Here is a 27,588-nt window from a genome sequence, read left to right on the forward strand (position 1 = left end):
ACATTTTGTCAAGCATTAGATTATGATAAGTTCTTCCAAGAAGGTTTTCTATACTCCAGAAGTTTTAAAAATGTGGTGACTGAAGGGGGCCTTGTGGATAGTTTTAAGCATTTTGGTCTTATTACTGACATTTGACTGCTTCCACTTGGCTTTTACTGTTTGGTTAACAGCAGCAGCAACAAACTCTTATGTAAAACTTATCTCTGAATGCCAAAGCAGTTTCTTTCTCTAAATATAGTATACAAAAAAAAGAGGGGGGTGTTTGCATAAAGTAGCTCTGTATTAGTTTCCCCTTGTGCTTCCAGATCAGGTAAGGGGCCACGTGGTTCAGAGAAAGCCCCCGCTTGTTCTCCACTCACTCAGTACAAGATCAGGGAAGAATACTGGACCTGGCAATTAGGCCTCCTTCCTCTGAAGAGGTCAGGGCCCTCAAAACTCACCCATGAGTCCCTACAGCGAGGCAGGAAGGTGCCCACAGGGTTCCCATCAGTCGACTTCAAGTGCAGGAAGCAGCCCCTTCACCTTCGCAGCCCAGCTCTGGCTGGTGGCGGCCAGAACACCACTTCCCTGCCTCTCACACAAGGGAGGGATTTTCCCCTGATAGTTGCTGCTCTTGGGAATTTCATTTATCGGATTTTTTTTTTTTCCCTAAACAGCATTTTCTCCATTTAGTTCATAGGATGTTGATGGTTTTCCTTCCTTTGGCTCCTACATGAGTGCCTAGGCCTCCTCCTTCCCAGGACAGAGTCCAGCCTGCATACGCTTCATAGGTCTCTGAGGCCAGAGGGTGATTCCCTGTTGTTTTCTAAGTACTTTACTTACATCTGTTCAATTAAGTAGACGTTCACTGAGGGTGGACTCTGGGGTAGGTCTAGAGCTTATGACAATGGAAACATCTGCTCTCTGACCACACAGAACCTTGTAGGCCAGTGAGTGAAACAGCTCTGTGGTAAGGAAGTGGGATTGAGGAAAGAGGAGAGAAAATGCCGATTCTGTTTCTCCCCAAACTGAGGTATTTCTTGGGCTTTTGGGGGCCAGAGAGAACTTCCAGGATTTCCAGTGTTCCCCAAGTGAAGCATCTGGAAATGACCCTGTGTCCTTCCTACTCACTAGGCACCTGAACATAAACTCTTTCATGTTAATTGCTGCTGTGGCTCTTGAGTTCTTGCCTCAGGTGACACTTCTTTTCAGGGCACTGCCACTGAATCCCATCTACCTTCCCCAGGGCTGTGGTGGAAGCAGGTGTTTCACAGGTATGTGGCCAACATACCTGTGTTGGGGAAAATCAGGCAGCTGGGCTGGGAGTAGGATTCATGGACAGTAGAGGCCTCGGGGGCTTGACTGCCTTCCCCTTGGTCCCCTTCTTTCCATTGTGTGGCTCTTGAGGATTGATTTGCTGCCAGACTTTAGGCCAACAGCTTCATGATGTGCTGTTCAAAATGTGCAGAGGACAGAGCCATAAACAGGGACGGTGCGGTGGAGTGTACCTCCTCCCAGAGAGGAAAGAGCATTGGACAGGGAGACCTGGGTGTGGACGTGAGGCCCTCCAGTACTTATTCGCTTGAGTCTTCACATCCATAAAAGGGGATAATGACCTCTATGTCTTACTATTGTGAAGATTAAAAGTAAATGCATTTGATAAAATTGTTAACATTTGACTGTTGAAGGCATTTCCCAACTATGATCTCATTTGAACTTCATGGTAGGGCAAGCATTATCATTTCCATTTCACAGATGAAAAACTTGGGAGGTGAGAGAGTGTGAATGCCCTACTAGAGATCATACTACAGTTAAGAGGTAGAGTTTAACTGGACTTCAGCCACCATCCGTTACCATGTAAAAGGACAGCTGACACATCGTACAGTGTCATACAGGGTTTCAAAGTCCTTTCAGGTCCACCAGTTGCTGATGCTTCCTGAGGGAACATGTAAATGTCAAATGTTACCTATATGAAATAACTAGGGCATAATTTTAAAGAAAATGTTGCAGTCAAGGAAGACGTGAGCCTTTGGTAATCATGTGGATCCAACTGCTTAACTGGCCATCACTTTGGGGTGACAATGGCAGATTATGAGGATTGTATAAGAACCATTGATAAGAATGTCTACCAAGTGTATTGGTAAGCTCTGGTGAGATAGTTTGACTACACTACAATGCCTGAAAGTGTTTGTAAGAATTGTGCTTCTGCATCTGACAGAATCTGCTTATATCTTCAGAAAACTTTGTTGTGAACAAATTTAAATTACTTTTTCATGTCTGACTTCAGATGCTGTAAGTAGTGCATCTGAAAATAGGAATGTTGATTATAGTGTTTACAAGGAAATGGATGAAAATTCTATCGATAACTTAAAATCTGCTAGACTTAGGCTAAACCTAACATATCTAGTTAAAATAAGGGAAACATTCCATCTTCAGCCTGATTAGCAAGAGGGTGTGGGGTGAGAATCACAGGCTGAGCATGGGAAGGAAGAAGTTTTTCCAATAGGAAGGGAGGTTGCACAAGAATTGGGTGGTGGGTGATGACCCAGGGCAAAACCTGACAAAGTAGTTTGTCTCTGTTGGGCAGAGAATGCAGAGGAGATAGGGGTCCATCAGTCGCCTTCAGCTCTACAGGCTACATCTCAGGGTGTTTCCTATGGAAGTTCCAGAAGAAAACCAGTGTGGTCAGCTTAGGGGAATATGTGGTTTGTGTTGGAACACTGGACATACCACATTACTGGAAAGATGCGCACTGGATAACCAGCAAAATAAAATGCAATTTTCCAAATGTTGGCAATGATAGGAGATTCAATTCCAATGACCAGTTGTTTATTGACTGAATGCCAGTGCAAATCATAACAAATGCATTCTAACCATGGCAGCCACAGGAAGGACACAAAGAATGCAGTGTCCCTGATTCCATGAAACAGCTCATTGGAATTTGTGAATTCTAGAACCTAGAATGGGAGGACTCTGACATCCTAGCCACATGACCAGCCAAGACAAAGAACCCTGGGAGGCTTGAGGCCACAAAGATCTGAGCATCTGTGGGTCTACCTCTCCAGGAGATCCCTCACCATGTGAGGGTCACGTGTAAGGCATGGTTGATAGGATTATTGGATTGGAGGTTGACTCCCAACTATAGGTGGAATGCGCACAGAGGGAATCTGGTACTCGTCAGCCTACTAAACCAGGTAAGTCCTTGGTGTCTGAGTAGTAATAGGATACTATTCCATGCTTTGGCGACAGGGATTGGGAAGACATTAGAATGTGGGGCAAAGAACTCAGCTTTGGAGTTGAACAAATGTGGCTTTGAAGTTCAACTCTGCCATCAACTTTGGTTGGTGGTTTCATTTCTTAGAGCCTCAGTTTCTACATCTTTGTTGTAAGATAGGAGTGGTATTATAACTTTCTTGTCAAACCACTGAAGGCACTAAATTACATAATGTGTACAGAGTGCCCAGCACTGTGCCTGCCACATGAGAACTTACCACATAGCAAAGCAGCACCTTGGCCACTGTAGCCTCATGGGGTTGCTTAAGCCAGAAGCCGAGAAGGTCCTCTGACTTCAAGGTAGGTCTGGATCCTAAACTTCTAGCAACCCTCCAAAGCTTCCTCTTAACGGTGTGGGGGTATGAAGAGGGGCACAGTCTAGTCCCCTGGCTATGCCAAAGTGCAAAATCTCCATTCCTACTCTTTTTCCCCAGATTCCATCAAAGACATCAGAACTATGAGATGGCACTGGTGCAAGTGTCAGAATTGAGACTGGCTCTGGCTCTGCAGCTCACCAGCTGGGTATCCTTGAACAAGTCCTATAATCTGATAAGGCCTGGTTTTCTTCATTCACAAATTGGAGGCAAGCTTACTTGCTCTGTTTGTCCATCACTGGGTCAAGTTCAATGTCATTAGCCTGGCATTTAAGCTCCTTCCATAATATTCACTGGCTTCATCTTATAAAATCCTCTTCATATCTACATAGCCCTACCAGGCCAAACCTTTCTTAGCATTTCCTTCACACCAGACAGAGCCTTCCTGGTCAATTCTTTGAGTATCTAAAAACCTTTATATCTTTACAGCACGTGCAGCATTTAGCACTAGGGTCTTGAATAGATGATTATTTTATCAGTTAGGGCTAAGTTTACATGTGACAAGAAAACTAAAATAACAGTAGTCTAAAGAAGATAGAAATCATTTCTCTCTTATGACAAAGAGGTCCAACAGAAAATAACCCAGGGTTGGGATGGTGGTTCCAGGAGTCAGGGACCCAACTCCTTCTATCTTGCTGCTCCACTATTCTTAGCACATCACCTCATGGTCCACTATGGATGCCAAGTTCAGACATCTTTTTCACATTCAGCCTTCAGAAAGGAGAGGACAAAGAAGGTAAAGAGTGCATTCTTCCCCTTTAGAGAGGCTTTACATGGATGCTATACATCATGCTTCTGCTCAAATCTTACCTGTTAGAACCTAGTCACATGATTATCTTAGCTATAAGGGAGGCTGGAGAATATAGTTTTTAACTAGACATATTGCCATTTCTAATAAATTGATAGGCAAGAGGGGGATAATGGTTATTGATATACTTATATAGCTGCAGTTACTTTAATAATTAAAAATATGAAAACTTACTACCTAGTTTAAAGCCTCATATAATATATAAGATTATGGTTACAAAAACGCTTACCTTGTTTGTAATGATATGGTATCCCGATCTTTAGGTTGTAAACAGCCCAATTCTTCCTCACCTCTGGTGGGAATGTGGTGATATATTTATTAATGAATGATAACTCCAAGCTCTAAGTGAAGATAAACTGTCAGTCATTTTTCTTACATTTTACCATTGATGAAACTGAACTTCAGTGGCTAAGTGATTTGCCTGTGGTCATAGAGCTACTGAATGAAGGAGCCAGGATGAGAGCTTCAATTTCTGGACTCCCTCAAGGCTTTTTCCAGCTCCTCCTTGATGAGTGGCCCATTCAGATTCTGAGGCCTTGAATTTTGTGGGGTTTCTTGCTCATCTGGCACCCCTGGCAGCAGATCTAGGTCACTGTGTTGTCAGCTGCGCTCCTGTCAGCATGTAGTTCAAAAGGCTTTCAGTCTGGAAAAGGGAAATAACAAGAAATAGAGGAACATTCTATTTAAATAATGAGGGCATTACCTCTTTCCCTCTGTACCTAGAAAACACAGGTCCCTAAAACAGGCGCTGAAGGGAGATACAGAGAAGCATATAAAATGTTTATTGCCCTTGAAGATTTGGATGTATAGATTCTTTTCATTCATTTTTTAAAAAATTATTTCTTTAGCATCTATGAAAGGTAGACACTGCACCCAGCATTGGGTATGCAACAGTAAACTGTGCAGATACAGTTTCTGCTCTGAAATTGCTTATAGTCTACTGGGGGACAAAGACCAGTCAAACAGGCAACTATAAAGTGGAATTAAAAGTATGGTGATGGGGAGAGGACAGGGTAGGTCTGTCTGGGTAGGTCACCAAGACTGGGGTGTGTGTTGGAGGCTGGTAGGCATCAAGGCTCAGTGGAAGAATCGCTTCTTGGCCTTTTGGCTAAGATCAAGTGAAGGCTCAGCAGAAGAGAGAACATGGAACTAGAGACTTGAGCTAAATACATGTAGGTGCAGCAAGTGCTGTGGGAGAGTCATGGTGGGGGTGGAAGGAAGAGAATTCCAGATGGAATGTCTAACAGCGTGTGTGTGTGAGGAGCAAAGAAGGATTTATCATGACCAGAAGGTGGTAGGCCTCAGTGATAATGGTGGAAGGGGTTGGGGGAGAGAAATATTAAGAAATATGACTGCAGAGGTGGGTAGAGACCTGTAAATGAAGGCCTTTTAAGACTGTTGGAAAGTATATATTTTATCTTGAGGCTAGTGGGATAAAGGGCTTGGGGCAGATTTGTTTTTTTTTTTTTTTTTTAAGATTTTATTTGTCAGAGAGAGAGTGTGTACAAGCAGGGAGAGTGGCAGGCAGTGGGAGAAGTGGGCTTCTCACTGAGCGGGGAGTCTGACAATGGAACTCAATCCCAGGACCCTGGGATCATGACCTGAGCCGAAGGCAGATGCTTAACTGACTGAGCCACCAAGGCATCCCAAGGCAGATTTGTATTTTAGAAACAGTCCTCTGGGATCAGGGTGAAGAATGGATTAGAAGGGTTGGTCCTGATGGAGGAGACTTCTCAGGAGGCTGCTATAGTTATGGTGGCTTGAACCAGAGATTGATTGATCCTGATAGGTAAAGAGAAGCTAATGGATTTAAGATAATTTTGAGAGACACAAACAACAGGTTTTGGTGATGAGCTGGAAGGAATAAATGAGAAAGATGGAAGAAACCAATATTCATGAAGAAAAAAAATAAAAATACCAAAGACAGATGCTAACAAAACCATAGAATGAGAGCTATCCAGAAAGAAAATGGTGGCATGACCATGTATTCTGAGGAAGGGATAATTTCTGTGGGCTAGAAAGAGCTTGGAAGGCTTCCCAGAAAAGTTAGGATGGGTGCTGGGCCTTTTATATGGGTAGGATTTGAGTGACTGGAGAGGACATTCCATGCTGCACAATGATGCAAGTAAGATTATTGAGACAGAACAGTTTATGATTTGTTTAGCAGATGGTTTGGTCATGGTTTTTTGGGGGAGAGATGCTGAGACCTGGTTCTCCATGGTATGCAACTAAAACTTGGTGAAGGAAGGGACTGGGGAAATGAATCCCATTCCCTTCCCAGAATGGTTCATAGTCCTTTGTGTACCCCAAGGCCACTTGTGCGGGAACCTCAAGAGGTCTATGAACCACTAGATAGCCCAGCATGACCAAAACCCCATAGATCCCAGTTTCCATCAGGGAGGAAAAACCCAAAAGTCTTCCTTCCCCAAAGGGAATGTTTTTATGTTTGTGAATCTTCTGCAGTGACCTGGATCCTCATGCTGAGAGCTATTGCCCTGGAGTGTTGCTATCCTATTTCTAGGCCTCTGTAGAGGCCTGCCTGGCAGCTTATATTGTGAGGTCTGTCAGGCCTCATCAAGGAGACTCCCTGAACCCAACACTGTGGAAAATACAGCTGTATGAGTATGTGCGTGGGGCAGCCTCTCTGGTTCTGGGGTGTAAACTCTTGCAGGACGCCATCCCCTGTCTGAGCATCCTGTACAATACCTCTAGGTACTGGCCCTAGCCTGTATGCTGATGGCATCTTGGTCGCACCTTCTCTAGCTCAAAACCCACTGCTGTCTCCTGCTTTGACCCAGCATTGGCCCTGGGTAAGGTAAATACTGATAACCTCTAACTGACGAGCAGCACCACTTAAAGTCCTAATGCTGTGCTGGACTCTTTACTATATCAACTTTAACACTCAGAAACCTCTTGCAAAGCACACGTTATTATTTCAGTTTTACCAAAGAATACACTGAGGGATATTAAAAGACTGTCTAAGCCCACTCAGCCTAACTGTCCTCTGTCCTATATATCCTGCATGTGAGTCAAGAAAGTCCCTGAGATAACTATGGCAGATATTACATTTTGTCCTCACAATCACCTTATCAAAATAAGTACTATTCTCTTTTTATAAATGAGAAAACTATAAATGAGACACAGAGAGCTGAAAATTTTATCCCAAGGTCGCAGAGCCAGGAAGTAGTAGAGGTAGGATCCAAGCTAACTCAGCCAGCAAAGCCTCCTTTCTCCACCTCCTCAGGTATCTAAGACAGGTGAGGGTTGAACCTCCTTTTCTGAATCAAGGTTCCAATGCCAAGTAGAAAAACACAGTGATTCAGAAAAATAGTTATAGTGAAGTCATACACCCAGTGTTGACCCACTCTTGTGTGATTCTTTTGAGGTTTTTATAGATGGGAAAACAAGAGGTCCAGAGTTGAACAAGGGCTTCATATGGCACCTGCTACAATTCTATTTTCTCAGTCCCTTCTGCCCACTCCATGCCATGTGGCCATGGCCCCAGCTTGGTTGGTACCTACACCCTGCTCCTCCCCCTTCAGGCCCCAGCCTCCTGTTCAAAGGCCAATACTACTCAGCTTGGATTCAGGTTGAATGAGTCATTAAGGGTAAAACAAAGAAGAGAAGCCTACTCTCTTGCTAGATGAAATGAACCCGCCCACCTTTTGAAATCTTTTTGTTCTGAAATGATGGTATGCAATGACTCAGAATTATCATACTCAAAGAGACTACTTTGTATTTTTCCTGAAAATGAAGGGACAATGTGTGAATAAATGAGATGAAATTGGCTCATGCAAGGAGGGAAGGATGACCTCCAGGAACATCAATGCAGAGTGGAGGCTGAATGAATGTACAAGAATGGGAGGGAACAGCAATTCCTTGGGGGAGAGGAGAGCAGGGAGGAAGCCTGTGTGGGGGGCCAAGCAACAAAGCCCTTCAAGGCCCCTCAGTGGCAAAACCTGAACAAGCAACCACCACTTCCTAAACATACTTGACCCAAAGTCGAGCACATTCTCAAGCAGTTAGAAGTAGGGGAGGAAAGACATTTTCAAAAGAGCTTGTATCTGATATCAGAGAGACTCTCCATGTCAAGTAGCCTGGCTAGAGGCAGGAGGGACTGGGAGAGGGACAGAGAGTACTGGAGCCAACCTTTAACACCATGTTTCTCTTGGGAGGAATGATCTAGTGGATCAAATATACCACAGCTTGTCCTTAAAATGTGGGGTAACTGGCCTCTTGCCTAGTAGCTTCACGTCACAGCTTGGCTCTGGGTATTGCCTAGGGCCTCTGGTTCCTGGTGGTGGGAAAAAAGGACAGAACTGGAAGCCAGAGATTTGGCACTTTCATAAGTTTAGTACTAGATGGCCTGGGGTAAAACTCTCAACCTCTCTCAGACTGTTTCCTCTGAGGAAACAGGGGGAGACTGTTACAACCTACCGCAGAGGTTGGTGGTTGGGAGGATGAAATGAAATTATGCATGAAAAAGAACTGCTCTGTTTGCTTTTACTATACAAGTGGTAGTTAGATTTAACCTATTCTGACAAGACTTGACATCAAACTAGGTATTAGAGGCCATGGGGGCATTCCATTCCATTCCTTAGCCTCTGAGAAACTTGATGAGATTGGAAATACATTTTCAGAGAGTGTAAAGTTTTCTGATGAGCTTCCTTTCCTTTGCAATGAATTCCAGGCTTCCCATGGTGTTCAAAGAGCTCTGTAGGAAGCTGCTGGGGAAAACCAACCTCCATTCTGGTTGCTACAAAACTTCATTTTTGGTTGTGTTCTGTGAGTATCTCCATTTCAGTCAGTTGCACCATTACAAAGGGTGGAAACACTTGGCAGGAAAGTGGTTTCTTGTTTCAGAGCATTAAGTTTTGATAATGTTATCATTTTGAACAGAAAAAGTTCACAGAATAGCTAATAATGGCTAATATTTAAGAGCTGGAAAGAAATTAGAAAATCATGTAGTTCAACCCTAAGATTTTCTAGATGAGGACCTGAGGCCCCGCAGGGGAACTGGTTTTCCCTGGGTCTCACACTTGAGCCTGTCCTTAGGAGTCTGAGTCCTATTCACGTGCTCCTTCCCTGACTCTGGGGTCAAAAACTCAAATGTCTTCAGGGTCTAAGAAGGGCACTGGTGGGTAAAATGATAGGGAATGGTGGGATATTCAGTTTTCTTTAAGTTTATTCTGTTTGGGGTTTGCTGAGCTACTTAAATCTATAAGCTTATATCTCCGGCCAAATTTGGGAAATCTTCAGCCATTAATTTTTTTCAACTATTTTCTAATCTCCCATTCTTTCTCCACTCCCTTAAGAACTACAATGACACAGATGTCAGACAATTTGATATTGTTCCACAGGTCCCTTTGGCTCTATTTACTATTTTTCAAACATTTTTCTCTATGTTCTGCAGATTGGATCATTTTTATTGATCTGTCTTCCAGTCTACTGACTCTTCCCTTTGTCATTTGCATTCTGTTATCGAGCCCATCTAGTGAATTTTTAAAATTTTAGATGTTGTATTTCTTAGTTTTACAATTTCCATTTCAAAAAAGTTTCTATTTCAAATCTATTGACAATGTCTTTCTATACATTTCAAGAGTGTTTACTTTAACATCATGAAGAATGATTCCAACAATTGGTTTAAAATCTTTTTTCTTATAATTTCAACATTGTCTTACCTTTTCCTTTGAGAATTGGTCAGATTTTCCTGGTTCTTAGCACATCGGGTAATTTTGGATTATATCTTAGGTATTTTATATGGAGTGTTATGTAACTCCTGTGAAAAATCAGAGCATGTTGATTTTTTTGTTTTGTTTCATTTTAGCATTTAAGCAAACCAGTTAAGTGCAGACTGTAGTTCTCTCACCTTCTGCGTGCAGAGGTTCCACTCTCAGTTCAGGTTCCAAAGACTATGCTGTGCTTTTGTATTCCACACATGCAGAATTTGGAGGTAAAGTCTAGGACGTATGCTTGTTCATACATGGAATCCCTTTCTCCCCTTCTTTCCTCTCCAGGATTTCCCTCACATTCTTCAGCTCCTAGAATCACCTTTTGCTGGTCTCCTGACCAGCAAGATGGGGCTCTTTCTCAGTTAGAGCCAATAATAACATCATAGAGTTTCATTCTACTAGGCCTGCCCTCTGGATAAAATGGCAAGAGAAAAGAGAAAAAAATGAGGATTGCTCTTATACTCTTCACATAGCAGAGGTCCTTTTTCTACATCCTTCTATCCAGAGGTACAGGTTTTTCTCTCAGGGATTTTAGGTGCCCGGGCTGCTGCTATGGCAGTGGCAGTGTAGTTTGGAAGCTGCAACTGGCTTTGAGACTGAGTTGAGAAAATATATGAGAACAAGAAATTTCCCCACATACTCTGGCTTGGAAGGACCCCCTTTCCAGGTCATTTGTCCAGAAAGATAGACTGCTTTTTATAGTTGCTGTCTATGACTGCTATGCAGTTTCATGAGTCAGCTCACCCTCAGGTCAAAGTCAGGAGAAAAATTCTAAGAAACTCACTGTCACCATATTGGACATATATTGAGTTTTTCTTTCTTGCCCCAGTCCATTTGCTTTTACTTACTTTTCAGAGTCCTTAATTAATTGCTTTGTGTGTTTGTATTTTGTTCAGTGTTTAGTTGTTGATCAGTGTGAGAGAGTACAATGTCTCTCCTCCATTTGGTTGGACCTGGAAGTCTAGCCACATACTTGGAATCCATCTCTTTTACTTTTAGTTGGTGCTGCCCTAGGACTTACTGGCAGAGGCCCACTGATAGAAACAGTTGTATTTAGGAATCCTATAACCCCTGGTCTGGTGGTGCCAAGTTCCAGGAATCTCTGCCTTATTTGTGCCACGTTTAATCATCCTGTATTGTTAATTGTCTTTAGATGTCTATAATTTCCTTCCACCTGTGGATGTGACAGTACAATGCCATATTTTTCTTGATACTTGATATAGATGTTCATTCAACAAAGATGTATTGAATGTCCCTATGTGCTATTATCTTGGAAATACAAAAATGGCTTAAACATCATCCCTGACCTTAATGAGCTCACAATTCAGTGAAATAGCAGAAATTCGGACTATAAATTTGGGATCCAAGTCTGAAATCTTTCTTAAGGTCTTTCATGTCCCTCAGAATGCAACATATTGTTAGAGAGCATTTCCCAGCCTGATTCTGGGGCTTTCACTTTCTAGAAAACAACTATAGAAGGATTCTCTCTCTCTTCTGATGAAAACCAATAGCAAATCACTTTCACAAAACAGTGTATAAGGTACTACTTTAAGTTTTATGAATCCTACAAAATGCCAAGATTACTCCGTGTAATAGTTTTCTTGCATAATAAATGTAGTCTTAGAGAATACAATCAAGTTTGGGGCTCCAGAACTCAAAAGGGAAATGAAGACATGAGAGGGTGTCCAGAGTAGCATTTGAAGTGGAAAAAGGATGAAATCTTATATTAAAAAAAAAAAAGAGTGGGAGAAGCTGAGGCCATTTGCCAAGGATGAAATTCTTCATAAGGAAGGTTAACTACTCCTCCTTGCCATCTCTGCTATCTTTTCTCTTTGAAAGCACTTACCTTCTCTTTCTACAACAAAGTAATGCCAGTGTGTTCAATCTGGGAAAGAGGATAAAAAGCAGGAGAAAAAACAGGGGTCAGCTATTTAGCTAGCACAAATAGGTACCATGCACCACATCAACAAGAGTGTTCTGTGTATTAGTTATCTTACCATTGTCATGACAATCCAGCATGCCTTTGTGATAAGCTTTGTGATGCCTACATGGTCCACAGGGAGACAAACTAAAGGGCAATGTGATTTTCTCAGTCTACATTTTCCTAACAAGGAAAATGTATCCCTTGTTGGGAAAATGTAGACTGGAACCTAGGTATCCCGAGTACAGGTTCTATTTTCTCCACTGCACCAGCCTTTAGACTTTGGGGTCTGAAAGTTTCCCTTCTCACACCACAAGAGCCACAGAGGTTTTCTGTGTGACATATGGGTTATTCTGGGGAGTATGGGGAAGAGATACCAATAGTGGGATCTGAGGCTCACAAGAGAGAAAGAAGTCCACTGGGAAGCCAGACTGCAAGTTCCCCAAACCTGTATCTCCTTGGAGTATAATTCAGGCAAGTGCATATTTCCCTCTCTCAAAAATAAAAAAGGTCAGAAACTGACCATGAGACAAAGGAAGTAAAGGTGAGGTAAGGGTGGCATCATTTTCCAGGACCTCTTCTTCTGACCAGGAAAGTGATTTGGGGATGGAGGAGGGATTGCTTAGTGAGGAGTAGCAACAGCAGGATGGTGGAATCATCCCTAGTTCCCACTGAAGTTCTCAATGAGTCATGAGCTGATTCTCTAAAAATGTCACTGTGAGCTCACATACAATTATATTTCTCTGCAAAGAGAAAGGAATGTTGCCTGAGACCACTGGTCCCCACCAAACAAGCTGGATGTTGACCAAAATCTTAGAAGGTTTGTGACATCAAAAATTCCCTAGAGAAGTAACACATCTTTTGCATTTTTCCATATATTATATTTTGAATGTCATCTTTCTGTCTGCTTTCCCCCTGCCATGGTTGGGTCCTTATCACTTTTGCCATAAACTCCCAATAGGCTCTCTGCCACCAATCTAAACAAACACAATTTGCCTTGGATCTTCAAAAAACATTTGCTTTTGTTAGGTCCAGAAGACTTCAGTGGCTTTCTACTGTACATAGGAAAAGCCTAGACTCAGTAATATTTTCCAAACATCTCCCCTACTTCCTTTTACATGAATCCTACCTTCAAGCTAACTGATTTACTTATTGCTACACAAATATGCCTAGACTCTTCCAACCTTCCCAACTTTTCCCTGCCTTATGCCACCCCCCCCCCCTTTTCAGTCCTCACCACTGATGGGAGATCACTCCTCCTTCAAAGATGGGCTGGTCACCTAGACTCTAGGCAATTCTTCCTTCCCCTGCAATTATACCTTTGATTATCTGGGCTCCTTGTGCCACGTTTAATCATCCTGTATTGTTAATTGTCTTTAGATGTCTATAATTTCCTTCCACCTGTGGATGTGACAGTACAATGCCATATTTTTCTCATAGAATAGGTACTTGATATTCTATTGCAAAATTTACTAGAGATTTAAAATTTCATAGGAAGATAACTTTGTCATTAAAAATAGTTTACTATTTTCAGTGAAGACTTAGGGTTCTTGAGATGGCAGAAGAAAAAGAGATGAAGGGATTTCTTTGTAAAAATTATTTGTCCTTTTTTTTTTTTTAAAGATTTTATTTATTTATTTGACAGAGAGAGATCACAGGTAGGTAGAGAGACTGGCAGAGAGAGAGAGAGAGAGAGAGAGGGAAGCAGGCTCCCCGCTGAGCAGAGAGCCCGATGTGGGACTCGATCCCAGGACCCTGAGATCATGACCTGAGCCGAAGGCAGCGGCTTAACCCACTGAGCCACCCAGGCGCCCCTTATTTGTCCTTCTTATGTATATTATATAACCACTGATTATTTCCAGTGTTAAAGAAATAGTCCCTCGGGACTTTCTAAAATGATTCAAACTTTGAAATGATTCACCAGTGTGACAAAGAAGAAAATCAAATATTGGCTTCTTTGAAGGGAAAAATAAACTGGTTACACCTTATTTCAATATTTTGAAAGAATTGAAATGCACCATAAAATGCAAGAGTATGCTTTTGCATCTTTGGTAGGAAGTAACAACATGAAACAAAGTGCTAGGAAACAACTAAATTTCAGGAAAGAAACTTGCCAAGTTTTATAGTACAAAAATTATGTATTTGCCTTTGAATGAAACACACTTTTGACATCTCCCCAGGATATAAACATCATCTCCTTTCCACTGGTCTCTTCTTGGGCAAGAAAAGTCATAGAGCCGAAGCCAGCACCACTCACCTGAGCATTCCTCTTGAGAAGGAAAGTCTCACGGGTTTTGTTCCTATCACGGGTATCCTTGAAGTAGGCAGGGCTTTTTTGCCTGACTTTATACTTCAGCACCTCTCACTGACTGACCAGCTGACCAGAATGTTTTTTGTTCCCCAGTTTCTCTACGGAAACTAGGGCTCTAGATCTTACCTCCTCTCCTGTCTTCACCATTTATTCTTTCTTTACCCACTGAACTAGTTTTCTGTTGCTACATAACATATTATCACCAACTTAAGAGGCTAAGATGCATAAATTTAGGGGTGCCTGGGTGGCTCAGTGGGTTAAGCTTCTGCCTTCAGCTCAGGTTGTGATCTCAGGGTCCTGGAACTGAGCACTGCATCAGGCTCTCTGCTCAGTGGGAAGCCTGCTCCCCTCTCTCTCTCTGCCTGCCTCTCTACCTTCTTGTGATCTCTCTGTCAAATAAACTCTTAAAAAAAAAGAAGGCAGCATAAATTTATTATCCCACGTGGGCACAGGTACGGGATAGCTGCTCAGGGTCTCCTCAGGCTGGAATCAAGGTGTTGGCCAAGGTTGCCATCTCACTTGAGGCTTAGGGTTTTCGTCCAAGCTCACTGCTTGTTCAATTCATTTCCAACTCCTAGAGGCCACATGCTCTTCTTCCTAGCCACGTGATTTTCTCCACAACATGGCAGATTTTTCCTCAAGGTCAACAGGAGAGCCTATATTCTGCTTGGAATCACTGACTTCTGGTAAGGCCTATACACTTTTATATCACTTGCTAAGTTCAGGCCCAGGATAATTGTCCTTTTAATTTATTTAAAGTCAATTGATTAAGGACTTTGATTACATACATAAACCCTCTTTATTGTATAAGGTAACATAATCACAGGCGTGAAATTACATCTTCACAAGTCCTACTTACTGTCCTGGAGAGAGGATTCTACAGGGGTTTGGAATCTTGGGGAGCTGAATTCCACCTACTATAGAATTACAGTATAATTATAATTCCACCAACTATATCTACCACCCCGCCCCCGCATGTTCTCAGTCCATGGGACTCAGTCTTCCAATTAACAATTCAGCAGAATAGGTCCCAGGTAAGTCCCTTCATCATTCCTGAGCCCTTCTCTTGAAGTAGCTTCCTGGTTCTTCTCTCTGGGTCTGTACCCCCAGATCCTCTCCCATTGACCCCTCCCCAATATACCTGAAGAATGAATGTAAGTGTCCCCTCCTTTGTGACCCTCTTCCCTTATTTATTTCCCACCATCTTTCACCAAGCAAAATTAGGATCTTTCTGTGCTCCCTAACACCCTGTATTGACCTCTGGGCTGACAGTCATCTGCTTTACTGTCACCTTGGCATAGCTGCCTCTCCTTTTGGTTCTTAAGTGTCTTTAGGGATCTATCATGTCCATTTTTATCATATCAGAGCAAAAGTGCAGTAAAAGGCACATACTAGGTGCTTTGTAAAGGTTAGAGAAAGAATGGAAGGAAAGCCTAACAACAGTCCAACATAAAGTATGTGGGGATTCAGGGGACATTGTCAGCTGGCTCAGAGCATGGGTGTGTGAAGACAACAGTGGAGGGCAGTGAGCAGCACCCAGTGCTTCATGTGTCAAGTTCATAGTGTCTGACTTTGGTTTTGAGACATTCTGAAGCATATGACTATGTTCTCCATTCATCCCTGCTAGCTGAATTTTTCCTAGACATATAACATAGGCCATGACCTTACGGTTTTCTCAGCAATCTTCCAAAACCCAAAATTCTCCTGTAATGCACTGAAGAGTTGGTACTCACAGGTGATGTTCTACATTGAAAGGAAGAAAAGCGGGCACTTGAGTAGTACACTATTTTTAAAAAAAAAATTGTATTTATTTGACAGAGAGAGAGAGCACAAGCAGTGGGAGCAGCAGAGGGAGAGAGAGAAACAGGCTCCCCGCTGAGCAGCCCAATGCAGGGCTCAATCCCAGGATCCTGGAATCATGACTTGAGCAGAAGGCAGACACTTAACCCAATGAGCCACCCAGGTGCCCCATAAACTATTTTGAATTAAAATCCTAAAGCTCGGGACGCCTGGGTGGCTCAGTTGGTTAAGCAGCTGCCTTCGGCTCAGGTCATGATCCCAGCGTCCTGGGATCGAGTCCCACATCGGGCTCCTTGCTCAGCAGGGAGCCTGCTTCTCCCTCTGCCTCTGCCTGCCATTCTGTCTGCCTGTGCTCGCTCTCTCCCCCTCTCTCTCTGATAAATAAATAAAATCTTTAAAAAAAAAATAAAAAAAAATAAAATCCTAAAGCTCAAGTTACAGAGTTCTTTGCATTTATCTTCTTAAAAATAAACTTTAGGGGCTCCTGGGTGGCTCAGTTGGTTAAGCATCCAATTCTTACATTTGGCTCAGGTCACAATCTCACAGGTTGTGAGATAGAAACCCACCTGGGGCTCCATGCTCAGGAGGAAGTCGGCTTGATGACTCTCCCCACTGCCTCTCCCCCCACTTGTGTGCACTCTCTCTAAAATAAATAAATCTTTACAAATAAAGTCTAAAAACCTGAATATTTTGCAAAGAATTTTCTCTTAAAGGAGACACAGAAGAAATGCCATGTCATTGAGAATTTCACAGCTTATGGTTATCTTACAAGACTTTCTAAGAGTGGTAACTCCATCTCCAATCTACTTTTCTCTCTAAAAGAAATACAAATTTAACTATGGAAGTAACATTTGGAAAATGTGGAAAATGTAAAGGAAATAAACAGTCTTCATAATCTGACCACCCCCTGAAAACTATTAACATGATTTGGTTTGGGAAAAAAATGGAGAGTTTTACTCCTGGAAAGGACTGCTGTCTCTATTCAATACTTCGCAGCAAACATTAACCTTAGTGACGCTGTGTGGAGGAGAAACACAAGTCATGTAAAGGTGATTTTATTTGGCAAGATTTACTTCCTGGCTAGCACCGAAAGGGAGAAGAACAAGGAGAAAGCATTGGTTTCCATAAACCCCTAAGACAAGGAATGCACTGTGCAAATCCAGCACCAAGGAGAGCACCAAGTGGGACCTTCAACTCAATTTTATGGACACTTGCATATGTCTTCCAACCCAGAAAAACAGCAAAAGCGTTATTTGTTAAATCATTAAGTAAATACAATGTCAATATTTAATTTAAGCCAAGCTGTCTTTAGAACACACTTAGGGTTTCTAATAAGTTCTCCATCTCCCATCCTATATTTTTTCTACCTGACCTCACATTTCTGGACTTTTCTGTTACAGAGCACTGAGACACTAAAAGCACTATCTATCACCACTATCACCCTCTTCATCCCCAACTATTTCATTTGAACATGAATGCTGAACCCTGCTCTTTCCTTTGCATTTGTTGCTTTGCAGGATTCATGCATTGCCTATGACCCTGAGCCCTACGTATCTACTCACTGCCTGGGATCTTTAGGCTCCTAGGGGACATTTCCTTTTACTGACCTATCAACAACTCAAAGTTGAATTTTTCATCAGGTCTCTCTTCAACACGGACCCTCTCTCCCCTCTAGTTTCCTCCCATCTAACCAACTCCATTTGTCAGTCTTTTAGGAGGACCCTCTCTTCAGTCACTGGCCATTCCCTGTGCATACATAACTTGCTGGTTTTTACCTCCTTATCTTTGTTCAGACTGTTTCCACCACCAGGGAAGCAGAGATTTCAAAATCTTCATTGACACTTCAGAAATTCTAACAAAATTTATCTACATCTATACCTGGTACCTCCAAGCATTTATGTGCTTATACTGGGCTATGTGTCTATGTTGTTTATGTTCTTGACTTATTAGTACTGACATTAATCATTATAATTTATTTAAGGGCTACTTTGTGCTAGGAGATCTTTTTAAAAGAAACATAGGCAGAAAAAGAAGAAAAGTAGCTCAGAATACTGAACGGCTATGACTCGACAGGTATCAAGATGTAGCTCTCCCAATCCCCCAAATTCTTTCCTTGCCCAACCTGTCATACCTAAATCCTCTAATAAGAGGGCATGTCATTGGGAACTAAATGTTTTCACCCTCCCCTCCTTCAGCACTCCCCCAACCCCATCCCATCCCACCCCTACTGTTGAGTGCAAAGACTTCTGGGAGCAGTAACATTCTAAGCTGTTAACAGCGAAAGCCTTCACAGAGAATTCTCCTCACAGTGACAGTTAGCTGAAGATAGTGAATGGGAGAGGTCCTTCAGGAATGGATTGGGAGTGAGAATGGAAGAGGAAAGGAAATAACCAGCTTTATGAAGAGGTAGACCCCAGGCCCATGTTCCTCCCAACCTACTGAAAGAGTGTGTTGTGCCATGTTTAGAGCCTCACTCCTTCCTCAGCCATTCCTGCATACCTCCAAGAGTGATCACTGGGCTCAGCCCCACAGGGGACCCAGAGATGAATCAGACATGGATCCTGCCCTCGAGGAGCTCACTGTCTAGTGGTAGAAAAGTGCCAAGTACCATAGCAAAGCCAATTCCAAGGGCCATAGGGCTTCAGAAGAGAGAAAGATGCAGGCTGGTCATCAAGGAAGGCCTGCTAGAAGAGGTTGCATTTGAGCTGGACTTAGGAAGGTGACAGGGAACTTTCCACAGGCAGAGATTGGAGGTGGTGCTAGTTATGGTGATGGACACCTTCAGTCCAAGACTGTGGTCTGAAGGTGGGGGGGTAGGTAGTTGGAGAAAGGTAGGAAAAAGCCAAGGAGACTCTGGGTGTTTTCACCAGTAAGGACACCAGGAATGACACTTTACCTGCTTTCACATTTTGCCCAATGTTGTCCAGATGAAAATAGGTATTATTTATTTATAGGGAGTAATGGCTGAAAGTTGAGAACTCGGCTGGAATGACAAGTGCTCTCTGAGAGTGGTTAGTTTGACCCCTCAGTCCCATTATTCTATGAGTCTGTGTTTGGAGGGAGAGCCAGTGATACACCTCTGGGCCTAGGCAAGGTCTCTTAGTGAATGCCCTCAAGCAAGCAATGATACTTCACAGTAGAATGGGAGATGGGACCCCAAAGAGTGAATATGATCAGAACAGTTCACTTGAATTTGCCAGAGTATCAGGTTGATGTTTAGTTCATGTCTGCCAATAGAAAGAGTATGGGTACATGTTTTGAAGAGTGTAGGCAGAAATGAGAAAGAGGAGGACTGGAGTTGACATGGGTAGAGAGGAGTTGATAATAAATTACTTGATGAGAACCAAAACAAAAAAAAAGGTAGAGAAGGGGCAACTGAATGATAAGATAAAAGGGGAAACTTACTTAAGAAGTCCACACTTAAATATTTAATTCAGTTCTTCCCCCCCCCCCTTTGTTGCTTGCTGTTTTAGAATTTTAGCTCTACCATTTTGTAGAGACTACAGAGGGATCTTGCAAAAATTTTTCTTTGGCAGGGAAATCATTACCCAAAACATTACTCCTTTAAAAATGTTTGTACAACCTCCAAGAACAATTTTTAATCTTTCATGGCATAATACCCTTTGGACTTTTGTTTTCAAGCCCAGATATAACCAGTATCTCCCCAGGATTCTAGTCATTCCCAGTGAGCTGAATTTAGTCAGCAGTAACCATAGCCTTGGAAGAAAAAGCAACCCAATGATACGTGATAGAAGAGAAGTTGGCAGATAAATTAGGTCTAGTCAACCAAAGAATGAAGAGCACAAGACTCAGACCTGAGAGAGTAGTAGCATACCTTGGATGGTGGCATTAAAAAAAAAACAAAAAAAGGCAGGCATAGTGGGTTAGTCAGAGAAGGGTCAGCATGCAGATCTATGGTTCCTGATCCTAAGAATCCTCTGGTGGGAGGAGGAGACATTCATTCTCTGCTTGATCTTTTATACACATGGCTGGGGGTGGGGTGGGGAGGATCCTTGACCTTAAGAGATGTAGCCCTACCATCCAGCATGAGGTGAACCCTTCTTCTGGTCAACCCAGGATCTAAAAGGCTAAATTGACCTAATTTGGAAAGGAAGCTTTGTGCCCTCTAAGTTTTATGCTTAATGTCTACCATTGTTGGGCAAGAACTGTCATACAATAGTGCAGATTATCTCAGTATCATCAGACACTGGGAGGCAAATGACAAGGGGCAACATGGCCAACTCAACTACTTGGAGTCAGATTGGCAATTTGCCAAGTATGAGAAATTGCCTTTGGGGATATGCCCACATGAATTTTTTCAGCCTCTAAACTCAGTCTTTCTAGCCTTTGCTTCTGTCAGTTGCCTTAAAAGGCCAGCTTTTCTATACCCATTCTATTCCCAACCCAAGCAAATCAACCCTTACTGTGGCAGGTCCCTTTGGATCTGATTTCTCTTCTGACAGTTTCCCCCTGGTCCAATTGAATTATCTTTCCTAGGGAGGTGATCTCCTTTCTTAGCTTTCTGCTCACTTCTCTTCACCTCTTTCTCCTTCCTGCCGTTTCTCTGATCACACTTTGCTGGCCTTCAGTCTTATTGGTGTCCAATTTGTCCCCTACAATTGTTTTCTCTTTCTGGGGTTGATGATTTTCTTAAGGGAAATGTTCTTTTAAGGAAATGTTCTTTCTTAAGGGAAATATGCTTTTAAACAAACAAAACACAATAGTTTCACTAACAGGGAACTTCAATCATTTGATACACTAAAAAGGCACTGAAGAGGAATGTAATATGGTGGAAATACTCTTCATTGAAGGAGGGAAAAGCAGCAGGAGCTGGTTTCCAGTGTAGGGCTAGAGGAGGAGCTGGGTGGTGGTACTGCTCAGACTCTGCAAGTGGCACAGGAGGGCCAGAGCTTCAAGCCTCACAGCTTTGGTGGAGACAGGCTTTTTAGGGTTTTATTCTTGAAAGTCTCTGACTATTGGTGGAGTGAAATTGGCTCCTTAATGCTGTCACATGTGACTCAAACCTCTTTCTAGTGCACCTGATCATTTGCTTCAGAGATGTTTTCCCATGAAAAGAGCTGAAAAGCACCATAGTGATTTCTAGAGAGTCTTAGCTCTCAAAGATAAGCTAACAGGCTGTTTGTGGCCCTTCTGGTTAGTCGTGGTTTGGGGTACAAGCATAGAACACTCAGTAACTTATGTAGAAAAATGTTGGAAGACTCCAAAGAAGCATAGACAGGAAGGAAGTCAGCTGAGTTCAGATCATAGAGTTTCCTTTTAAAGACTACCTAGGGGTTAATTCCCTCTCAAAACCCTCTGAATTTCCACAAAGAAATGGGTTTAAAGAGTTGCTCAAACTGGGCTCAGCACTCTTCAGAGGGCTAACTGACACACTCAAAGAGCATCTTTGTGGTGGGGAGGTCCCTCTTGCCTCATCAGCTGCTCTTCCACCCTCCCTGCTGCTCGGATTGGCTCTGATCCTAAGAATCTATTGCCTTCACACAGAAGCAGCTGCATAACCGTAGGCCCTCCCATCTCTACTTCTGCTGATGAAATTTTACCTCTCCTCTGGCCCAGCTCAAACATCACCTCCTCTGCAGAACCTTTCAAGAGTTTCCCTTTGGTAGTCAACATTTTCTTCTCTGGGCTCAACAAACATTTGGGCAGTCCCCTAGACCCTAAAACCTGGACAGTATGTTAGCAAAGGTCTTTTCTCCCTTCCCTAGGCTGTAAACTATCAAAGAAAGTAAGATTATTGAGCCCCAACAACATCATGATAAAGCTGGGAAAGTTGGGACTTATTTTTCAGCCATTAAGTTCCTATAAAGGGCCTTCTCCTTGCTCTCTCTCTCTGTGGAGAAGTACCTAAAAGAGTTCCTCATGGCCTTGTCTTTGCAAAGGCACAGTCGGGTCTGCAAAAGAAGGATCTGAGCAACTGTGACAAGGAAACCCTGACCACATGACCCATCTTTTTCATTCTCCAGCTGACATGATCAAAGGCCACTTTGGAAATAGCTCTGCCCTAAGAGCCACTAAGAGTCATGGGGGCAGGAGTGGAGGAGGAAAGACAAATGTCAGAATTCTTGGATGATCCTGTGTAGCAGCAACTGGCCAACAGCGGGATGAGAATGGGTGACAGAGCCTTTCACCTTTAAGGTCAGCAGCATGCTGGGCTGCAGGGACAAGAGGCCAGAACATCTGTCAGCTGGGCAGCGGCTACTGTGAATGAATTGCCTTTGTTTTGTTGGGGCGGGGATGAGTGTGTGTTTGTTTGCTCAACAGAAAGCCATGTAAACCAGGGATCAAAAGGAAGCCCTGGTGATGGCAAGAAGCCCAGTTGCCATCAGACAGCAGATGCCACCAACAATGGAAAAGAATACATGGGAAACTCAGTAGCAAGGGTCCTCTGTTCTGGCAGAGGCCCCTTGCCTCTCTAAGAAACCTTCTGAGGCAGAAGACTGAGGGATCAGATCAGAAAGTGCCTTTGTTGGTTTCAAGAAACCCTAAAGCGATGGAGCTGGCCAATGGGGGCCAGCCACCTTCTTTCCTAGCTTCCCATTAACCATGTGAACAAGCTTACATTTGCAGTCAGCTCAGGACTTGTTTTCTAATTTAAGAAAAATAGTAATCCATTATCCTAGGGATGATTCTTTGCCCCCAAACCAGTTCCTTTTTCTCACTTTCTCAGCAACAGCTAAAGTGAGATAATGATCGTTAGTACTTGAGCAATTTCTGAGCCAACATACTAACCATGCTAAGAGTTACTGAGAAAGCAAGGGTTCAAGGTTTTAGAAGCAAATGATGCATAAGATGGGCATGGAAGGAAATGTTCTGGACTACTGCTCAAGAAAGGAATCCCTTGAATTTCATCATAGAAATGGCAGAGCTGGAAGAGTCCTTAGAAACCATCTATTCCGTTTTTCCTGTCTCTAGCTAGGCATCTACTTCCTTTTTACTAATGAGAAAGTAAAGTGGATGGTAGTCAGGGATGAGACACTGTGTCAGGAGATGAGCCAGAGGGAGAAACTACGTCTTCCTGATTCCCACCTGATCTTTCCACAAAGACAATGTTTCTGGATTCTTTTATGTTAATTTTTATGATAAGTACCAACTTTTAAAAACACATGGCTCATGACACATCTCCAACTAAACACCTTATCATAATATGCACCATGAAGTAGTGACATCACTACTTTTAATCATCACCCAAGGTCACAAATGGTAATGAAATGTCAATGTATTTTGTCAACATAACAATTGGAACAGTTACACTTAATTTTTCATGGTATAGGCTCCATTAGAGTTTGAATTACTCTATAGGTTCTAAAAACGATAAATAAGCCAAAAATGCAAAGTAACTTTAATGTCATTATGGCATTAAATCTCAGCTTATAGTCAGTGGACAGATAACCTTATATTATACCATCAGCTGGAACATAACCCAAATCAGTAAGGAAGGACCATTTGATTCTGTGCTATCCCAAACAGTAGCTGCATCCCAGCTTGGTGGGTCCTCCTTGTTTCTTAGGCAGTTCTCTCCACCTCCTGTTTTGCTCTCTGAGGTCAGTTCTATGACTAGAGGCAAGGAGCTTAGAAGATTCTTCCTCTGCCTTGAAATCGTTCTTCAAGGCCAGCTCAAATGTCTTCTCTGTGAAGCTTTCCTGGGTTCCCCCACCCCCATTTCCCAGAGTGACCCAAATCATCCCCTGTTCTCATGCTCTTCTGCCACCCTTACACAATGTCCCTTATAGTCATAGCATAAGGTGACTCTGATAGGTCTCCACCAGCCCTAGGTGCATTCTTGTTTGTAATTCCTGGTCTTTCAGCTTCAAAGGCTACTATGAAAATGTTTAGTGCTAATTGGTAAAACTGGGATTCCCACAAGGTCTGTTTCACCAGAAATAAGATGCCACTCCTGGGGTGGACAATGAACAGGGAGATAAGAGAAGGGAGCTGTCAAGGGGAGCCATTTGCAGGAAAGCCTTGTTGAAATCGTGGAGGTTGAGGTGGACTATGAAAGCCTGGGCCTTGGAAGTGATCTCTGAGTCATTAGAGAGAAGCCCTTCTGGGAGGGGACTAAAGAGTTGCAGCAGGAGTTCTGAGTGATAACAATTAGGAAGGCATTAAACATTTGAGGCAACAGCCATTATTATAAAGGAGGAAATGGCTCTCTATGTACCAGCCCATAGGCCAAGCTTGGTGGGCCAAGGCTGCTACTGTTTGGCTTGAGGCTTGCCTACGAGGAATGATCCTGAGCCAGGAGCAAGTAGAGATGGGAGAGGGACACTTGGGGATTTGAAGCCTGGGCCTCTCTCATCTTGGCACTGCTGCTGGTTGGTTGTGTGGCTTTGGGCACAGGGCCTCAGACAGACTAATCCAGAAGAGATGACAAAAAGGAATTCTAAAGTTCCTTCCAGGCTTAAAGGTCTGGGATCTTAGGACTGCATAACCTGGATGTCTACTACTACCACAAACCTGTTCATTGGTGTCTCTGGAAGGAGGTGTACACAAAAGTCGTCACCTGGTCCTTTTGGAAACCACTGAGTCAAAAAGACTTGGTTTCCCACTCATCTTTAAGGTGATCCTCAAAGGAAATAATTCTCATTTCAACTGAAACACTGGCATGAGGTTGTAAGTCCTAACCAGGGAGATGAAACCAGAAATGCCTTTTCTTGGGCTCCCCAAAATAGTTCATTTAAAATAACCATTTTCTAAAACTCTATTTTAGAGGCATATAAACCTTCATTTCAGAACAATTACTCTCAATAATTTATTTCACAAACAGAAACATGAAAAATGAATGGTGGTGGTGGCAGAAGGAGGACTCACAAGGAATAGCATTGTTTTCTTTTGCTAAGTAAAGACATGGAGGGAAAAATCAAACTCTGATCTACTATCATCATTTCGTGTTCAGCAAAGAACATATTAATACCAAAAAAGTAGAGGATTTAGTCTCAGCATAAAGGACAGTCCTTCACATTGAATTGAGCTCTATATAAAAAGAACCTCATTTCAGTGAGAAGTTTACTGTGGAAGGACACTGGTCCATGAATTGGCTCCAAGGATCACCAGTTTAGAGACGATAGTGTGCACCATCTTGACTTGGAAGAGGGGTACTTGTGAAAGCATGTCAAATCTACATCCATTCTTTTCTTTTTCAAATCCTCTAATCTCAGAGGAAGAATGTACTTAATTTCTGCTCCTCAGATTCTTTCTCTCAAGGCCCTTTCTACCATAAGTCCTACCCGGAGGTTTGCTGTAAAATGAACTCCAGCAACTGCTCCCTCTCCCTGCCCCCGTCAGACATAGACTCTTTCCTCCTACCTCTTATCTCCTACTGCTCTGGAAATGTGGTCTTTGCCCTGCTGCCTCCCATCCTCCCAAGCCCTTTCTACCTCTCTGCCATCTGGCTTCTAGCCTCACCTTTCTGGAAACAGTGGAAATCTAGAAGCCACTTCCTGAAACCCAGGGACCTTTCCTTGGTTGGCCTTAAAATCAACCTGTCTGTGATCTTTAAAATGTTCCCACACACCTTGAAACATCCTTATGCCTGCCTTGGTTGGCCGGGCCATGTTTTACTGAGTCATTTCTCTCTTTTTTCACTCTTCTCTCCACTCCCTCAACTCCCTTGCTGCCAGAGTTTTGTGATCCATGACAAGGCCAACTTTCTTTCCCCAAACAGTCTTGATTCTCTGGCACCTCATTTAAACTTCCCAGGAAATGCAAAGAAGTTGACTACCTCCGTCAAGTCCAGGGGGGTGGAGGAAGCATCTGTCTGCGTTTGGACTTTTTTCCATTTTTATTCTAGTATCTCACTTAACTCTAGCTCTCTGTACCCAACATCAATGCCTTTCTGAGGGCCTCCTAGGTGTGAAGTACTCCGTTGTGCGCTTTTGATGACCAGAATGTTAATACCACATGGCCTCTGTCTTTATAGGGCTTCCCAGCTTAAGGGAGTTGGAGAGGTGGAGGTAGCAGAATTGATGTTTTGGTTACCTGGAGGCAAGGCCATTTTGTGGGAACGCCATGAAAGGGGGGCAGTAGGTTAGGGGACGATCCCTGGTGGGAACTGAGAGAAAAATGGCCAGAGTAAAGCTGGTCTGGATTCTTGCTTAATGCCTTAGCTAACGGTTCACTTGTCCTTCTGAATCACCCTGGCATTAGCAACAAAGAATAATGCATGATCCTTCTGGGAATAAAAAGCACTTAGTAAGGCTTCACAAAAATTCTTTTGTAAATATTGTATCCTACCTCAAAATAATAATAATTATTTTTTTTTTTTTTAAGAAGAGAACGTTGTTAATTCACTGCAAGCCCACTCGGACGCTGAAGAATTTAGAGTATTTGGCTAGAGAGCTTTGTAATGAACAAGTGGTTCAATTATTCTAGTTTCATTATACAATGTATCAGACATTCCTCAGCATCAAGGAATTAAAGCATATTTTCTCTGGCAAATGGCAATAATATTTGAAGACATATCCTACACAAGTGGTTCTTGACTAAATGTAGTTCCATTTAAAAGTAAGGGTTTTCCACACAATTTAACCTCTTAGAGTCTGGTCTCATCAGCCTCCTTCAAGAGGAGCGGGTAGCTCAGACTTGCTAATTTTCTATTTAAAAGAATTTGGGCAAATTCTGCAGTTGACACTCTTTGGCATTAGGCTTGTTCCCACAACTCAGCACATCATCTGGGCCCCTTTCCCTATGTGAGCCAGTGTTCCTCCTGGAGGGAGGCAGACCTTTCTACTCAAGACCATCATGTCCTGTGGAACACTGACTCCCAGCTCTCCCCACATGCCCCTCAATGTTAAGCAGAGAAATGGGAGTACCTGGGCTCTGGGGTTGGGGCCTGTGGCCACAGAAGGACCCCCGTCAGAGAAAATAGCTTCTTTTGAGGAGAGAGCTGCTCTCTACCCAGTCCTTCTCCTAGCACAACTGTTTAGGCAGAGCCCCACTAGTCTACCCTCTTTTGTGCAATTTAGAAAAAGGTGTCCCCTCCAGAGGCATCCAAAGCCTGGCAAGGAAGCAGGGGCTGGATGTCACTCCTACTTGGCTCCTGCTTCCGTGGCCCCAAGTAAAGGGAGCTTCCCCCTTGGTTTTTCATGTCATTTTCTCTTAGACGGGCCCCTCTCCAATTCAAAGGCAGAAGAAAAGGGAAGAGGCCAAGGAACAGGCTAAATCTGTGAAAGATATGATTTGCCAGGTTATGAAAATGCACAAAGCTTTCTATGGGATTTTTGGATCTAGAAGACCCCTGGCCAACTTGAGCCATTCCCACTGCTGCATGGAGGACTGGATGAGATGATCTCCCAGATGTCAGCATTGTATTGAAGAGTAACTATCTTGAGAGGCCGATGATGGTGGCAGAATTACTACCAAGGAGGAGCTGG

At 43.0% G+C, this 27,588-nt stretch overlaps 1 protein-coding gene and 1 long non-coding RNA gene across 5 annotated transcripts in view; one reads left to right on the forward strand and one right to left on the reverse strand.

Annotated features, from left to right (window-relative positions):
* Positions 1-2,858: 2,858 nt before the first annotated feature.
* CYP19A1 (cytochrome P450 family 19 subfamily A member 1) overlaps positions 2,859-27,588 on the forward strand; it is a 106,360-nt gene continuing 81,630 nt past the window's right edge. For 2 of the 3 annotated variants that reach the window (XR_014312815.1, XM_082734791.1), the window contains exon 1: positions 2,859-3,173. The gene's annotated coding sequence lies outside the window, so the exon portion shown is untranslated. Of the gene's footprint in view, positions 3,174-14,859; positions 15,085-27,588 lie in introns of those variants that run through there. The other variant, XM_082734793.1, reaches the window with a different exon arrangement.
* The window catches only part of LOC309866832, a 31,103-nt gene continuing 6,682 nt past the window's right edge, over positions 3,168-27,588 (reverse strand). Inside the window, exons 1-5 of one of the 2 annotated variants that reach the window (XR_014312820.1) lie at positions 17,974-18,081; positions 10,304-10,577; positions 10,116-10,213; positions 4,664-5,077; positions 3,168-4,337 (exon numbers count right to left, since the gene is read on the reverse strand). This is a non-coding gene — a long non-coding RNA (uncharacterized lncRNA). Of the gene's footprint in view, positions 4,338-4,663; positions 5,078-10,115; positions 10,214-10,303; positions 10,578-17,973; positions 18,082-27,588 lie in introns of those variants that run through there. The other variant, XR_014312819.1, reaches the window with a different exon arrangement.

This window comes from Mustela nivalis (assembly GCF_964662115.1).
Source record: "Mustela nivalis genome assembly, chromosome: 6".
In the NCBI taxonomy this organism is placed as follows: domain Eukaryota; kingdom Metazoa; phylum Chordata; class Mammalia; order Carnivora; family Mustelidae; genus Mustela; species Mustela nivalis.